Here is an 18,850-nt window from a genome sequence, read left to right as displayed (position 1 = left end):
TTTGCAAAAATACCCCGCTGCACATCCTTACTCACCATGATTCACTTTCACACCGTATGGACAGAAAAAGTCACTCTGTTACTGAAACAATGTCAAACACAACACAACTCTGCCCCACACACACACACACACACACACACACACACACACACCACACACCACACACACACACACTCACAATGGTGCCCCCTCCTCTTATTGCCAGCAGGCTAGTGGTAGATGTTAGTCAAAGGGGGAGGGGGTGTTGTGAGGACATGCTGGGTGAGTGTGGGGGTGTGTGGGTGTGTGTATGTGTGTGTGTGTGTGATGGGGGTCTTTGTGAGCGAGTGTGGTAGGAGGAGAGAGGGAGGGGGACATAGCGTTCTATTTCTCATAGACCAACAGCTGCTGTCTTCTTTAGTGTGGAGAGAGAGAGAGAGAGAGAGAGAGAGAGAGAGAGAGAGAGAGGGAGGGCTGTGTGGCGTGAGGCAGTGCGTGTGCTCAGTGTTTAGGTGAATCCACAGCCCTCTGGCTCACAAGGATAAAGGAGCCTCTCTAAGGAAGACGCGAAAAGCAACACAAGGACTTTTTTCCCTCCCTTTTTGCATCCTCCGTCCCTTTTCTCCTCGCTTCATTCTCTCACGAGCCACTGGCGTGGTGTGTTGTCTCTTTCCGTCCTTCTCTTTTGTTCCCCTGCATCCATCTGTGCTTCAACCTCGGTCCAGGAAGAAGGAAGAGTCCGAGGCATCATCCTCCCCTCCTGCACGCCCAGCCGGTAAGATGAGCCTTCTTTTCTTCTGCTTCATTTTGTGTCTCAGCAGCACTTCATAGGTAGCCGTGACAGGAGGACAGGGCCTTACAGTCCCACCCTGCACCTTAAAGACAGGCTGCGTGCTGGCTTTTCTGGAGACGGAGGCTGAGGCTGGAGGATGGATGTGGGTTAGACTAGACTGGGGCTGGTGGCTGACTGGTTTTAAAAGGGACATTCGGCTAAGGGATGGTGCTGGTGCCTGTGGCCAGACGGACTGGATGGGGAGTGAGGGTCAGGATCCTGGAGGCAGGCAGGCAGGGACCGCTGAATTTGGCCCCGACTACATTACAACCCCGTGGGGCTGGTCAACTGGGGCTTGTCCTCTTTCACTGCAGTGCTTAGCCAGAGCGGCACGGTCACTGCCACAGTCACACACGTCACACACACATTTACACTCACACACACACACACACACAGACACACACACACATGAGCATACACACACACAGCTCAGCAAAGATCCAGCCTTCCTGTGTGTACTCGCAGGAATCCATCAGGAGAATATGGAGTCCACATATATGTGTGTGTGTTACTGTGTGTATTTTCTCTGTGATGGATGATGGTGTGGTCACAGGACATATGTGACCTAGAAGCATCACGACACATGCATCATATATCACACTGATGCACTCGAGTGTTCTGGGAACAATGTGGGTAAATATGCATGTCAAGCCTCCAGCTCCATTATCACACACGCATTATCTCAGAATCCAAAAGGCGTTCAATTTATACACTGAGCTAGGTTCGAAGTGTGTGCGTGTGTGTGTGTGTGTGTGTGTATGTTTGTGTGTGTGATTGTGCAAACAGCCTGCTAAAAACAATAGCCCCACATTGCACTGCTGATCTGAAGGGGTGGGTGCATGCGACGAGAGTAGAAAACAGGGAGGAGGGAAGGAAGGAGGAAGGGAGGAAAAAAACCTGAATGGAGGGATGAATGAATGAGGGCTAAGGGTTTTCAGGATTTCAAATGTGACAGAATTCCTGCGGAGGGAGAGAGAAATGATATGTGTGAGGTTGTTAGATGAAGCGGCAGAGCAGAGAGGGTGAAGCCACCGTGTGGCTCGGCAGGTCTTCTTTGTGTGTGTGGAGGGGGAGAATAAGAGAGCGATGCTGTGGATGGAGAGATGGATAACCAGTAAGATGGAAAGAGTGAGCATAAATGGAGTGGTGTGGGTATCTGAGTGTGTATGGGCGGGTCAGGAGAGATGTGTAATTGAAAGATGTGCTCCCTGTCTATCCCCTCTGTAATCTACTGACTCTGTTTATAATCCATATGAGTAGATTAAATGATGATTTACTGCCATGTTGACTTTCAACACACACACACACACACATACTCACACACACACACACACACACACACACACACACACACACACACACACACACACACAAACCAGTACTTCTATAATTGTAAGGACCAAGAAATACATAATGCAGTGATACTAAATGTACAGCCTACGGGCCAAATCTGGCCCCCCATAGTGTGCTGTTAGTGTGCCCCCCAACAATTTTCTAATTCACAATAAAAATAAAATGATTCACACTGCAAATTGTTTTAGTACTTTAAATATACATGAGATGCCAGAATGCATAAAAATGCTGGCAAAATAGGTCTTGTTTATCAAAAGAAGTGCCACTGGAGAGGATCATCCACACCCTCCGACCTCTGAAACATCCTGGAAGTTCCTAAAATCCTACAAAAGTCTGAAAATCCTAGAAATGTCCGAAAATTCTAGAAAGATCCAACATTCTAAAGACATCCTAAATTCCTAGAAACATCCTAGAAATGTCCAACATTCTAAAAATGTCCTAAAATTGAAGAAACATCCATGTATGACACTTGGACAAGCCCCTGGCCTCCTGTGATTTTGCAAAAGTGGCCTCCAAGCAAAGTGAGCTGGGTATCCCTGCCTTAACCTAAATCTAACCTTATCCTTATTTCAACCTGAAGCTTAAAACCAAGTCTTAACACTGAAATAAAAAGGACATTGGAAGAGTGAGGAGCAGCCAAAATTTTCCCACTTTCCAAAAATGTCCTCACTCTATGGGCAAAAATAAATTGTCCTCACTTTGACGAAAAGGCAAGGACACAAATATACACACAATGATTTAGTTCACAAGGTGATGTTGTAACCTACACTGTTATAAATCCCAATCAGTATGCAGATATGTCATAGCGATACATATACTTGTTTAACCGTGTTCATATACAACATATACTGTACGTGAACACACAAACACACACACACATACACACACACACACACACACACACACACACACACACACACACACACACACAGGTATACATATGTATATATATATATATATGTATATATCACTAATAAATACACATGAAGAAATTTTGCTAAGGTTATATGTATGCAGTCATTTTCACAGTACACACACAACTGTTTAAAATTATACATAGTGCAGAATATCATATATCTTATCTACATGTATGTATGTATGTTTCATGCATGTCATTATCTATTACAGTCATGTGAGGTATGCTTACATACAGTGAGTGATATATAGGTTTTTCAATCAAAAATATGCACATTACAACCCGTTTCCATGTATGAATAAACAGCAAGGTGCAGTGAAACAGCGAGCATGTGAGTGCTCTGAGTGTGTTAATAAGTGTCTCTGTGTGTAGAGGGTTATATTTTTTTTCTCGCTCTAGGATGGAATGGTGGCTGAAATGGTATTTACTCTGCTGTTGCTAGGACACTCCCTTTGAACATTTTAACCGAGCCTTTTCATTGGCCTGCTGCGATGATGCAAGATTCCCTCATCCCAAATCTTTCCTAAGCGCCCATAGAAACATGCCTGTCTGCATCTCCTCGCTCTTTCTCTGTCACTCTTTGTCTCACACCCCCTCTCCTCTCCTCTGTCTGTCAGTCTGTCTCCTTGTGCACTCTATCTATTCATCTCTCTCGCTCCGTCATTAACTCGTTAATTCACCACTGCTCTCAATATTTCTTCCCTCCAATCAGTCTCTGCCACCTCCTTCCATTCTGCCACTTCCTTCACTCTCATCGGGTCAAAACGCTTGCTACAAAATGGTGTTGACAGCATGTGGTGGCAGCGCTGTACAATCATTCTGTCCTGCTGTCTTGCAGAGGATTAGTGCTCCGTGTCTCACAATGTCCCATTTCCTCTGTCCATGTGAGGTGTGGTATTTTATGAGGTTGCTGTAGCATGTGTCGGGATTATCAGGTTTGACAGTGCGGAAGATAGAAATGGGGGTTGGGGTGTTATAGTGGAGGAGGCTCTCTTGATGTAATAATGTATTTCAATCTTTTCTCCTCAACAATATAAAGTCATTCATGTCATAACAGCAATTACACCCAAGTCCACATGTGCACAATATATCTTATGATATTTCATGCTGCAGATGTGTGTAATGTTATGGCCCCGACATGTTACTTATTCCATGTCAAGGGAATAGAGGATGGGGGTATGTAAGGTTAGAGCAGTGATACTCTACTTACTGTGTGTGAAAATGATTCACACTGGAAATTGTTTTGTACTTTTAGTATACATAAGGTGCCAGAGTGCATAAAACAGCATCAAAATAGAGCTTGTTTATCAAAAAAGTGTCAGTGGAGGATCCCACAACAGAGGTCTTCGCTAAGCCCCTAATGTACTCAAATCCTTGACATGTCAAAAAATCCTAGAAATGTCCTTAAATGCGAGAAATGTAAAAAAAATCCTAGACACATCCTTGAAACATGCTACAATCCCAGAAATGTCCTAAAATCCTTGAAGCCAGAAAAAACGCCCAAAAATCCTAGAAACTTCCTAAAATCCTAGAAATACCCTAAAATCCCAAAGAAACACCCTAAAAGCATAAAAATGAGCTATAATAAAAAAAAAAGTTCTAAAATCCTAAACTCCTGGAAACATCTTAAAATCCTAAAAAAAAGTTCTAAAATCCCAGAAACATCCTAAAATCTGAGAAACCTTCTAAAATCGTAGTAGCATCCTAAAATCTCAGAAACGTCCCAAAATCCTATAATTTTTTAGAACTTCCTTTTTTAGAACAATCCTGTTCTAAAATCCTACAAGTGTTCTAAAATCCTAGAAATGTCCAGAAATCAGAGAAACGTCCTAAAATCCACAGAAACATGTTAACATGCAAAGCAACTTGGGGATCCCTGGGTCAGTACAAGTGAAAAGAAGAGGAAGAAGGAGGGGAGGGGTAATCTGAACGGGTCCTCAGTATTTTTCACCTTAGAAGCCCTGTCCACACAGCCCATCAGGTTTAAGGATGTGTGATGATCTCGCCCAGCCCAGTCGACATAGCTGAGGTTGCAGCATAACCCCACCGACAGCCTACAAATAAGGCAGATGAGTGACATGTACAGTGACATGGAAATGTGTGCAGCTACTCCAAAGCGTCATGGTTCACGCCTTTTGTCAAAACATTTTGACATTCAGTAGATGCTAATAGGACAGCCTGAAAGAACATTTCAAAGCCTGCAGTGTAGCATCCAAATCAAAGTACGGACACAGTAGGACATTTTTCTGCTGTCTTCATTATTTCCTAATTCTCATATCATTTTAACCCTTTGAAGCCTGCACAAATTGTTTTGATCACTTGCAAATAACATGGTGAGAAGGCAATGAACAACTTAAGAAGACCTGGCCCCAAAATGTGCAAGAAATAAATTAAAATAATACCAAGAAAAATAAGTTACAAAAGAATTACCTGAATATAAACATAAAATGAAGAAAGGAAAAAAAAGACCAAAACCTAACCTAATTTTAAATATATAATTAGAACAATTATGATTATAGATTTATGAACATTTTATTTTTTTTAAATCAGGTATTTTTCTTTCTTTCTTTCTTGCAATTTGTGGGATATTTCTCACCAAATTGTACACTGCCATTTCCCCATTAATTTAGAAAGAAATCAAACCAATTTGCTCTGGTTTCAAAGGGTTAGTGAGCCTGTAAAAGGCATCTTAATGCAGCACAAGAAAACTGATGCTGATCCAGGTCTCAAAGGGTAAAGCCAGTTTCTGATCTTCATATTGGACAATGGCATGATTTCATTTTGAGAACAATGTGTTTATTAAAACCCCATCTATCTTTAAACATGCTGTACGTGATTCAGTGGTAGATTATTGCTCTTTTTTAAACTTAGAAAAGCTCATCAGACAGACTTCCACTACTGTATTATGATGCCAGGAACAAGAGGATGGACACACATGTTGCATTCAATCCTTTGACTAAAATACAACATCATCCATATGTTTGTCCATGCCACCCAGCTGATCCCTGAAAAATGCCTGACACTCAAATTTCATCGAAAACACTCTTAATCTTGTTGACTGGCCAACCCGTCTTTGCAGCTGTGACATCTGTCATTCAAACATCTGTCACTCGAGCTTTTATCCTTCCTGTTGATGATCCTTTTGTTGTCACTGGAGTTCAGAGGTTGGATCAGGCCAGCAGAGTAGGCAGGGTTGAGGTAATTTGGGAATTTGACATGTGATCCGTCACCACCTGGTAATCTTTTGGTTTTTAAGCCAGTATTGTGAGGAATTAGGGATTACTCCCACAGAGCAGAGATGATCCTGTTAAAGGGGCACTGGGTGGTATGACAGAGATAAAGCATGCAGGAGGCTGTATGTATGCAAAAGTATATTCAGTACATACTATAATGGGTCAGAGAGCTGTGGTCAAAAGAGAAAGTGGGGATGTTGCCAACATGAAAATTGATAATAATAATAATAATAATAATAATAATAATAATAATAATAATAATATTATTAATAATAATAATAATAACACATTTTTTTGTAATGCACTTTACATTTGGAACAAATCTCAGAGTGCTACAAGATAAAAGCATTTGCATTGAAAAAACCCAAAGATAAAAACAACCCAAAAAAAGCATATTTAAAAGTCATAAAAAGTAGTAGCATGAAAGCAAGCATCTGTAAGTAATGATTTTAATCGTTTTTTAAGTTTTACAATTTTTGGTTTCTTTTTTAACATTTCTGCTTTAGTTGGGAGAGAGAGAAAGAGAGGATAGCTTGCAGCAAAAGACCCCAGCCAGACTTGAACCTGAGTCGTGGTGGTAAAGACAAAATTGTGTGTTATCTACCTAGTGTCTTACCATAACTCCAACAAGCTTAGATTTCTTAAAAATAATGGTGTCATGTTTTGGGAAAAGTGTTGATTTGCTGTCTTGCCTATAGTTAGATGACAAAATCAATACCCCTCTCACATCGGTCTGTTAGATGTGAGGCTTCAGTAGCAGCTGGTTAGCTTAGCTGAGCATAAAGACTGGATACAGGGGGACACAGCTAGCCTAACTTTCTCCAAAGGTAACAAAATCAGCCAACACTTTTAAAGCTCTTTAATTAATGCATTACATCTCATTTGTCTACACAAATAGTAAGAGCAAAAACAAGTTGAGGTTTTAGACTGCCAAGCTATTTTTTGGCCAGAAACAGTAACTTCCTTCAGTCTGCTGGTTGCCTAGCAACCTCAACATGGAAAAAAGGCTCTTAGGCTTTGGTTGTTCAGAATATAGGCTACAATCAAGATTTGATGTATTATTTAGGGAGTTAGAGGTAATGGTGGACAAACTGTTACTTTTCAGTATAGCCAGGCTAGCTGTTTCCGTCTGCTTCCTGTCTTTATGCTAAGCTAAGCTAAACATCTGCTGGCTACAGTTTCGCATTTACTGTAAAGATGTGAGAGTGGCATCAATCTTGTCTTCCTTTCATGCTACTTGTCCCGAGTCCCGACAAATATCTGTTCAAGATCTGCCCTACTCTCCCTCTGATTGGCTGACCCTGATAATGATAGTTGGACAGTCCGCTGACCTACGTTTGCATAATAAGTATTCATTAGCAAATCAAATTTAGGAGAAAAAGCTTGCACAATTTTATCATATATTTCTTCCCAAATGCCTGTTTCACAAATATGTTAACTGCACATGTATGATATTATTGGTCCCATGTGAGGCATTTTCGGGCAGAGATGTGTTTACTCTGCTGTCAGATATAGATAACTTCAAACGTATATGTTAACAGTGTAGGCACAAAGACTGATTCTGGGGGAAATAATCAGAAATGAGCTGTAAGCCCTGTAATGTGAATGTAGCCTATGTGTGTCAATCAATCAGTGTGCTGTCGTAAAGGCTGTTGCCATGGCATTTAAGCTCTTTCTGACAGAACATGACATTATGCTAACAGTTAGGGCTGGGCGAGATGGCTTTAAAATAATATTATGATATTTTTAGACTATATCATGAAACACAACATATAACTGGGTATTTTGAAATCTCCTCTGAACTCCTGTAAACTACTTAAATACAAAATTAGTAAATGAAATACAGACAGCAGGCAGTTAAACTGTAACCGCAGTATGAGGATTCATCCACTGTGAGCTAGAAACAGCTCTCCAGTCCAGTCGTGTGGAAGCCCTCTTGGCCACACGGGCGAACACAAAATGTAATATCAAATGATGCAAACCAAATAAAGTCAGATGATATATTTTGTCATATTGCACAGCCCTGCTAGCAGTCAGCTGTCATACCCAAGAGAGATGGAATGCCATCTGGAGCAATTTGGGGTTCAATATATTGCCCAGTAACTTCCACATGTTAACTGAAGGAGCCAGTGATTGAACCGCCAACCTTCTGATCAGAAGACAAACTGCTCTACCACCTGAGCCACACATGACCCTGTCAGTTAGTCTTTTGTAAGGTACCTGGCAACAAAAATGCTAAGTTCATGGCCTCGTCAGAGTGAAAAGGAACGCTCCATTAGTGTGCTAAACCGATTAAAATGCTTATGGTGCATGGATCAGTGTGAACGTATGCATGCAAAAACATGGAGTTCACTTAAGGGTCCCAGTTAGGGGGTTTGAAAATTCTCTCACCCTTCTCCGGACTCATATTTCGCATATTTCTCAAAACATTGCACCATTTTCTAAAGAGAAATTTAAGATTCTGCTCGGTAATGTCACTTATCCTTGCGCAGTTCAAATTTCACAACTCTGTCACTTGTTTCAGGAATTTCCTTTGAGTGACAGTTTGCTGAAACAAAGAGGAACGAGGGTCCTCCAAAGTTGACAATGAAACACTTAATTCATGAAAAGGTGATTTAGCAGAAAACAAACTTCTCTAATCCTCCATTCCACTTGGTTTGAAAGAAATGAGACTCAGCACTTGATTAAAACACTCGCCTAACAAGTTTGGAAACGAGGGATTCTTTAATTCAACATGTCTGTGAAATAACCCACTGAACCAGTGAGGAAATAGATTTAGGAGACAGTGAGATTTATTCATAGTGACAAGGGAGCCCAGATCTGATAATAACTCTTTGATCATATTACCTAACTCTGGATGTTGGATGGCACTTGTGGAAACTACTGAAAAGTCTTATTAAAGTCGGTTATCGTCCTTGTTATGGGTGTCCTGCTGAAACTCTTTGAAATGTGTGATATTACATTGGGTGGGACATAGAGACGGGCCACAGTGAATCCTCTATGTCTTATTTGACTCAGTGTCTAACCAGACATGACTTGGCTTGTCAAACTCTCTCCTTCCATGGCAATAAAAGAGGAGATGGTGAATTTCTGGATGTAATCAGATTACTCCAGATGTGCTCTTTGAGGACTTCCTACAGTATCATGGCCTGTTGTATGCTGATCAGATCAATTGCTGTCCACTAACGTCGATGGACAGCACAAATGCCACCCTGCGGTCATATTTAGCATCAATAACCCAGCTCAATGGGAAGGTGAAGTCAATTTAGGCCGATGGAGCTAAAGAGAGCAGAGCGGGAGGAGAGGAAGAGACTGTGTTGCAATTAGTGTGTAATATGTGAAGAGGCAAATTATCTATTTAGCAATGGTATCACAATGGAGGCTCCGGCTCTCTTAATAAGTTCTGCTGGATGATAAAACGAAATGTTTGGTTACTGAGGCTCAAGGTGAATATGGGTGCATTTAGTGTTAAACTCAGGCTGTGTTTGACTGTGCTGTTGATCATAGTCATAGTATACAGTGCCCCAGGGATGACTTTTTTTTGTATGTCGTCATGGAAGTTATCATCATCCTGGTTCCCTTGTCAAAAGGCCTGTGGGATTTTTTTCTATTGGATTTTGGATTGCTAAAAACAAAAAAAAGCTCTTTGACAAACACATTTTGTTCAGTGAGATAATCTTCACAAATGAACTCCAGAGGTAAAAAGCTAATGCTGCCACCGCAATGAGGCTGTAAAGATGTTCTGTATTCTCATTTAGCCACTTTTTAGCAACCGTCTTTTTTAAGACAAATAAAAGCTTCAAAGTTCACATGGGGCATTTACTGACATGTTTTATGTCAAAGAACACAACACGAAAGTCTCTTAAGCAAACACTGACTTCAAGATGAGGGAACCAGGGATGCTGAAATGCTAACTCATTTCTGGGATTTAGGACTCATTTCTGGGGTTCTCTATTAAATCTCCTCTCCGCTTAACTTTAGCTGCACGATTGCCAACAGCCTGAATGGCAATTTTCCAATCATATTTTAGCAACCATAACCAGGCATAGCGGGTCTGTCAAACTCTAGTAAAAATAATATACTAGGTGGAGCAGCTGTGGCTCAGAGGTAATGTGGCTCATTCCCTGATCAGAGGATTGGCGATTTGATCTCCGGCTCCTCCAGTCAACATGTCATCAAAGAATCCCTTGGCAAGATAATGAACCCTAAATTGCTAGTGATGGTTGTTCCATCAGTAGCCGCATTTACACTGCCTGTTAAGAATATCATGCCGTCATGCCGCCTCGCCATTTTGTATAATCACTGAAAGAAGGGAGAGAAGTCTCGCCTCTGAGCTGGGAACAGAGATAGTAACAGCGCCAAAACGAGGTCTGTTAAACCAGAAAGACGTGACCATGGGCGGCATGAGTGTGATGTTTTGATGACGTGTTTAAGTGTAGGACCCATCGCAGAAGATTTAAAAAGCAGCAGCCGTATTAAACATCACGCCCGTCATTCCTCTTCCTCATTTGTAGGGTTCCAGATTAGCTTGATCCATTGTGTTGTATTTACCTACAATGTAGATGTCCTGAAAGCCTCTGCCTTTGTCACAGTGTAGGCTAATGCTAGCAGCTCTGTAAACTCAGTCAACATTGCCAAAAATATCAATCAATCCTCATTTGGTTTGAAAAGTTAAAAGGGAGATATGTTGTTTTTTTTAATACTGCCAACAAAGTGTAAATTTGTTGGCAGTATTTAAAAAAAAACCATATCTCCCTTTTAACTATAACCACCATAGCCTTTGTGTTGCTTGTTCTGTTGTTTTTGCATGGCAAACAGAGTTATGTCTCTGCAGAATTACTGTCTGATCATGGAATCTGACTCCATTTCTGCAGTAGGCTACAGCTGCTCCTTTGCATGTCTTCTCCATGTATCATAAACTGGTGATAATAAAGAGCCAGATTTTGTCAACATCTGTTCAGACATCACCAGTGTTTTAGACATTAGTAAATTGTAAATGATAGTCTTTCAATGTAAACTGTACATGTCATGCAAGAATGGAAAGCTTGACAAGGATAGCAACAGTAACCAAGGAGGCTGGGGCTTAGCCAGTGGTCAATTCTTATTTCAGCATCCTCGCTTTATGTCTTTGTATGTTGCTATGTTGTTTGTGTGTGTATGTGTGTGTGCCAGATCAGCCGTGGGCATGCTGGGATGCTGGCAGCCATGCTCCTTTTCAGTGTTTGATCAGGCTTGTGAGATGATACACATAGATTCTCTCTTTTTCCCCTTTCTGCACACACACACACAAACACACGCTTGCTAATTAGTTCAGCTTGAGCCAGTGAGGATTAATCTACTGTATGTATAATTCTTTTGCATCAAAAAACAAAGAATAGTCATGTAACTCCAAAATAAACAGCCAAGATTTCAAACTTTCACTCCAGGGATCAACCAAAACCTCCCAAATGGACTTTCTTTTTAGTTCATTCTCATCCTGTTCCATCAGTGATTTTTTCTCTGCGTCAGCTTTAGCCCATACATTACATGCTGCTATAGTGCCCCTCCCAGTGGAACCAGGAGTAGTATAACACTGCATCCTCTGCCATGAGACACACTACAGCACAGTGTGATGGAGCATCCCCTCCATCAAGGACACGCCGGCTCTTCCCGGCACATGAGAGTGGATGATTTCGACGCACTCAGCTGTATATAGATTCTAGGTCACACTGGTGTCAGAGGTCAGCCCATTCATTCATTCTCTGTGGTCATGTGCTGCGGCACACGCTGTGTCCCACTTCCACACTACATAGTAATAGTGTACTGTATGTACCACTCACAAATATAAGCTGTTTACAGCAATGAGTTCCGTTTTTGCTGATATTACACAACAGTGATTGCACTTTATATTTATTGATAATCAGACATTCTGTTGTGACCTTTTAGTTTTGTTTTTAGTCTTTAGTTCTTTTTAGATGTTAACTGCTTTCTGTTGGGGTTATTTTGCAGTAGTGAGTGATGTTTCCATTACACTCGCATGATTTTCAGTCAGCTGTGATATTGGCTGCTAGAACAGCTAACTTGAAGTTTTGCATGTTGCATAATTTTTCTGGCCTGAGGATGACGTCACCATTCATCAGCCATCACTGACTACGTTTACTTGCAAGTTTTATTCTGGTTTTTGCCTTTACTCAAAACAATATTCCTGCTATATATATATATATATATATATATATATATATATATATATATATGTGTGTGTGTGTGTGTGTGTGTGTGTGTGTTTTACTAATATTCCTATTTACATGCAGATGTGCATGCTCTGAAAACTCAGCATTGTGATCATTGTGCATATCCAAAAACTTGTTAATATCCAACTATTTCATAAAGTTTAGAAGTAGGTGTGTTTCTCCCTCTGATCAGTAATGTTGAATATTCTTTTTGGCATGCATCCATTTCCCAGCCTTGACCGTTTGCTAATTGGTTTGCAACACATCCATGGCAACACACAGAGCTGACAGTCAACAGGCAAGAGGCCGTCTGTTGCCAGCTGTGGTAAAAAAGCCCAGTTGACACGTATATTCTGAATGTGCTGTATTTATGTCTAAAGAATGCTCCTGAATCTAAAATAAGTAAGAAAAGATGCCCTACAAGTTGTACATTATCACTTTTTAATAGCTGACACGGAGGCGTGACCCATCCTCTGCTGCGCGTCCGTCGGTTGCCTCTTTGAAAGTCATTAAAACTCAGTGTTGTAAATAAACTGAGGTATCGGGGTGCTGAGTAGCTCACATGGTAGAGTGGGTGCCCCATGTACAAAAAGGTTATGACTTTGCTGCACTGGTCCTGGGTTTGATTCCACTTTCACACTCTAGCTGTTCTATCTAATAAAAGCCAAAAAAGCCCAAAAATAATGTTTACAAAAAAACAATATAATAAAAAAAAAACAGACAGAAGCATTGACTGTGTCCTTAACTAATGTTGGATACCAGCTGATAATATAATATACTGTTTTGAACGGTGAACAGACAGTTTCACTGGAATTCATTAGTAAGTGTCCATTATCCCTGTTAAGCAGACATCCAGTAGCCAATTGGAATCGAGTGTTCACCCAGGACATGGTTTAAAACCAACACATCCCATGTCTTGATCTAAGGGTGCTCCGTTACAAAATCAGAAAAATGTTCATATTAATAGTGGAACACCGATGTGCTCGTAAACATAGTCAGTGTGCAAAACACCAAACCTTTGAGGGGTACTAAAAAATCGGAGACATGTACAGTGATCCAGACGTCTACTCTACTGTTTTGTGCAAGAGAAAGCGAAATGCTTTTCCGAAAGTTTGATTCTATTTTTGTTTTCAAAACTTGCCTAGTAATTTCTATTGCCATTGGGATAAAATATATTCCTTTTCCACCAAAATTAGTGTAATCAGTGCAGACTAATTTGGATCGATGTTTGAGTGCTGCTTGGGCAGATGTACTGCTTGGACGTATGGTATTTCATGGTGGTGTGTCATTGGTGCGGTTAAGGAGATAAAATTTGTGTATTCATCTTGGTGTTGTATTTCCATTAATACTGATGATGTATACCTGTGAGTACTGCAATGTTATTTGATACTGGTGTGAATGCTGATTGTTACCTTTCCCATTCCATAAAAAAGTCAGATGTTAGAAAGTGTTAGTTGTTTTTTTTTTCAGTGGTAAAGGGGCTACAGTGTACATTTTACAGCCATGTTTCTATTTTTTACACATTAAAGACTTTAAAGCTGCTAAGAATTTGTAAGTAGGATGACTTTAGACGCATATCACCACAATACTAGTTTGATCCTTTGAGGGCACTTGTGTTGCATGTCATATCCTTCTTTGTTCTGTTCCTTTATATCAGCTACTAGCCAATAAAGGTGAAAAAAACTGTACTGAGTTGAAAGACAGCAACACAGAGACAGAATTGAGAGAGTTGGGGTAGGAATTAAGATTTCTGACCTCCATAGAAATTAAATGTATAATTAAGTTAAATAAGAGAACAATGGCTGCTGTGCATGCATGAACGCAGGGAAGTGGACAGACAAAAAGACACAGACAGACAATGAATGGGCTGAAAGAGTGAAGGAGAGTTGAAGGAGAGAGGAGAATCACAAGACAGCGAGACGCCAGGGAGTGAGTTCAAACTGCCTTTATGTACTGCTTTATAGTAGTCGTTGTCACTCTCTCACACACACACACACACACACACACACACAGATGTTTAGTTCTATTTAATTCAAGTCAAATCAGCTCAGTGTAAAGTAATTACATGCACACACAAAATCATGCTGTACGTACAGGCATCTGCACAACACACACACACACAGTACAATTTAGCTCTATTCAAATCAATTCTACTCGATCTTCAACCCAATAAATTAAGTTCAAATGTAAACACACACATGCACACACACACACACACACACACACACACACACACACTGACCCATATCTAGCTGTGTGTAAGCAGTTCATCAGGGACAAAGAGTGGCTGGCTGTACAGACATATATGGCTGCTGTCTTTGTTTACAGATAGCGGGGGGTCATGGAAGGACAAGTAAGGGGGGGGGCTGCTGTCGTTGTTGTCATTGCTGTTACTGCCCTAGCAATGACAGTAACACACAGGTATGCGCATGCACACATACTTACATCCTGAGCCCCCATACTGGTGTGTGTAGACCCCTAAAAGCCTCCAGTGCTGCTTCTGATAGCAGCTAATTGGTATCCCACTTTACAAATAAAGCTAACAAGAGCTCGCTGTACATCCATTCATCGTCTGACAGCCGGAGCTCACAGAGAAAACTCTGCTTCAAAGCTGCAATTTCTCCAACTCTGCTCCTCCAAGGTTCAAAACACCCCTGAGCCACAAGCTGGTATTCAAATATTAATGGCTACATTAAATATAAGGCATATATTAATCTGTGTGCTGGAGAAAATAAAGAAAACACAGCGCTGGAGCTGAATTATATTACCAATAAGCTTTCATGTTCCATGCTTTAATAAACAGCAGACTGGACACAGCTAACGCAAATGCTCCTAATGCATACAAAGCTTCATAATATCTGCACAACAGAGACATTAGAGCTCACTTTTATCCACCTCTGAGCAAATAATCCAGTCCCTGCGTTATTGCCCTACTTCTTAATTTCAAGTGAAAAATGATCATACTGGAGCATGCTCCGCACTGAGAGTGGATTCACATACAGCTTAAAAACACCACAGTCTGCTTCTCTCTGACATTTTCCTGTCTCTCATTTCATCCTCCCCTTTTTCTTTGTCAGCCTTGAAGCACAGAATCACAATGCTCATTTGCAATCGCCCTTTCATGAGGCACTGTGCTGCTCTGGACTCAAACTCAGCCTGTGTGTGCGTGTGTGTGTGTGAGAGAGAGAGAGAGCAGGGGGAGGGGCAATGCTGAAGAATTGTAACCTCCTCCTTCCATTGCAATTTCTCTATTGCTCCATCCTTCGCTCTCATGCTTAGCCACTCTCCCCTTTTATTCTCCTTCCCTCCTCACCTCAGCGAGGGACGGCAGTATCTATAATTGTGTATGAATGTGTGTGTGTGTATGTGGGCCTGAGGCAAATTGGCTGTAGTATGCCATCGGTGGTCAATCTTTAGCGATGGTCTTGCTGGCTTTGACGCTGCCACCTCCCATTATACTCCTGAAACCAGCTCTTTGTCTCCTCTCCTCTCCTTGGTTTCCTCTCCTCTTGTTTCTCATATCCTCTCATTTTTTTTTCCTCTCCTCTTGTTTTCTCTAATTTCCTCTCCTCTCATCTCCTTTCATGTCCTCTCTTCTCCTCTCCTCTCATTTCCTCTCCTATCTTCTCCTTTCCTTTTCTGTCTTCAAAATTTCTTTTATCTCCTCTCCTTCTATCTCCTCCTCTTGTTTCCTCTCCTCTCCTCTTGTTTCCTCTCCTTTCCTACTCTCCTCTTGTTTCCTTTCCTATTGTTTCCTCTCCTCTCCTCTTGTCTCCTTTCCTATTGTTTCCTCTCCTCTCCTTTTTCATCTCCTTTTCTCTCCCCTCCTCTTGCTTCCCTTCCTATCATTTCCTTTCCTATCGTTTCCTTTCCTTCTTCTCTCCTGTCTTGTTCTTTCCTTTTCTATCTTCTACTTTCCTTACCTCTTCTCTCCTTTGCTTCTGCTTTCCTTTTGCTCTTCTCTCCTGTCCTTCTCACTTCTTTCCTCCTCTCTTCCCCTCTCCTCCCACCACACTGACCTCCAGTATCATATGATCATCACCCAGTTTCCCTCCAGTCCTCCAGCAGCCTCAGCACGATGCTTCTCACAGCCATGTACAGAATACTAACTGTACATTATATAATTCACCTTTTCTCCAAACCAAACAGAGCAATAACTGAGTTTAGGTGGGTGTTGAGTTCACTCCACATCTTCCTCTTTTCTCCTCCTGTCTCACAAATCACACATGTGAGCTGGAGATTTATCCGCAGCCTGCCGCACTCGTCTCTACCTTTAGGGAAAGTATGCAGAGAACAAAGACGGAAAGGATGGAGGGAGGATATAAAAGACACATTAAAGGAGGAAGAGGTCAAAGGGGTGCGTGGTGAGAAGATGAGTGAATGAATGGCTGCATATAAGGGGGGGTAGAGTGACAGAGATAGTGAGAGTAAGAATAATCACCAGTGGTTCTTTGAAAGAAGGACCTGTTCAGTGAGCTGATCTAACATGAGTTGAGTACCACAGACTCTAAACGGACAGATGTCTACATACAAAGACTCCATGATCTCCTGCTCTCTCCCCTCTCCTCCCCCCTCAGACCCTCTCGCTCTCCTGCCATCTCTTTCTGAGGATGCTGAAAAAGCAGCTATATTTAAAGACTGGCCAGACTTCTGTCTCAGTGTCTGCTCTCTGGAGACTGCAGAGTAGTCTAATATTTGATTAGCAGGGCACTAATTCATGACGGGGCTCATAGAGTGGCATCGCCAATATTTAAGTCTTCCTAGAATCTGGTTGATTACTTTTGACTTGAAATACTTCAAACAAAGAAAAGCACATCAACATTGTTGACACAGAATTATGACAAATTAAAGGATAAACTTCACTATATTAATGGAGAAACGAAAAATTCATGTTATCATCACTGACTGTGTCATGTGTATAAAGCTGCAAAAACCCCGGCGTGGGAGGAGTTCGGTGAGGCCATGGAGAATGACTTCCGGCTTTGGGGTGCTGCTGACCTCGACTCGGGACTTTGTGGATAAGTGGAAGGAATACTTCGAAGACCTCCTCAATCCCACCAACACGCCTTCCAGTGAGGAAGCAGGGCCTGGGGACTCGGGGGTGGGCTCTTCCATCTCTGGGGCTGAGGTTGCCGAGGTGGTCAAAAAGATCCTCGGTGGCAGGGCCCCGGGGGTGGATGAGGTCCGCCCAGAGTTCGTTAGGGCCATGGATGTTATGGGGTCATGGTTGACATGACTCTGCAACATTGTGTGGACATCAGGGGCATTGCCTCTGGACTGGCATACCTGGGGGGTGGTCGCCTGTTTTTAAGAAGGGGGACTGGAGGGTGTGTTCCAACTACAGGGGGATCACATTCCTCAGCCTCCCTGGTAGGGTCTATTCAGGAGGAGGAATGCGGTTTTCGTCCTGGTCGTGTAACTGTGGACCAGCTCTGGACCCTTGGCAGCATCCTTGAGGGTGCATGGGAGTTTGCCCAAACAGTCCACATGTGCTTTGTGGACTTGGAGAAGGCATTCGACCGTATCCCTCTGGGAGTCCTGTGGGGGCTTCTCCGGGAATATGGGGTATTGGACCCCCTGATACGGGCCATCCATTCCCTGTACGACCGGTGCCAGAGCTTGGTCTGCATTGCCGGCAGTAAGTCGGACTCATTTCCGGTGAGGGTTGGACAGAATTTTTAGGTGCAGCCACAGTGTTGAGGGGGTCCGGTTTGGTGACCTCAGGATTGGGTCCCTGCTTTTTGCAGATGATGTAGTCCTGTTGGCTTCATCAGGCCATGACCTCATGCTATCACTGGATCGGTTTGCAGCCGAGTGTGAAGTGGCTGGGATGAAAATCAGCACCTCCAAATCCGAGGCCATGGTTCTCAGCCAGAAAAGGGAGTGGAGGAGTTTAGGTACCTTGGGGTCTTGTTCACGAGTGAGGGAAGGATGGAGCGGGAGATCGACAGGCGGATCGGTGCAGCGTCTGCAGTAATGCGGACTCTGCACCAATCTGTCGTGGTGAAGAGGGAGCTAAGCCAAAAGGCAAAGCTCTCGATCTCCTACCCTCACCTATGGTCACGAACTTTGGGTAGTGACCGAAAGAACAAGATCGCAGGTACAAGTGGCCAAAATGAGCTTCCTCCGTAGGGTGGCTGGGCTCTCCCTTAGAGATAGGGTGAGAAGCTCGGTCATCTGGGAGGAGCTCGGAGTAGAGCCGCTGCTCCTCCGCGTTGAGAAGAGCCAGATGAGGTGGCTTGTGTTCATGGCACGTCTTACCGGTAGGAGGCCCCTGGGTAGACCCAGGACACGCTGGGGAGACTATGTCTCTCAGCTGGCCTGGGAA

At 42.4% G+C, this 18,850-nt stretch overlaps 1 protein-coding gene across 1 annotated transcript in view; it reads left to right on the top strand.

Moving 5' to 3' along the window:
• The first annotated feature begins 451 nt into the window (after positions 1 to 451).
• fam49al (family with sequence similarity 49 member A, like) overlaps positions 452 to 18,850 on the top strand; it is a 53,833-nt gene continuing 35,434 nt past the window's right edge. Inside the window, exon 1 of the mRNA XM_042506448.2 lies at positions 452 to 754. The gene's annotated coding sequence lies outside the window, so the exon portion shown is untranslated. The remainder of the gene's footprint in view (positions 755 to 18,850) is intronic.

This window comes from Plectropomus leopardus, chromosome 17, assembly GCF_026936395.1.
Source record: "Plectropomus leopardus strain MGB_pleo_1.0 chromosome 17, ASM2693639v1, whole genome shotgun sequence".
NCBI classification, from domain to species: Eukaryota; Metazoa; Chordata; class Actinopteri; order Perciformes; family Serranidae; genus Plectropomus; species Plectropomus leopardus.
The sequence above is the reverse complement of the archived record's forward strand: the minus strand, read 5'-3'. Positions and strand labels throughout refer to the sequence as shown.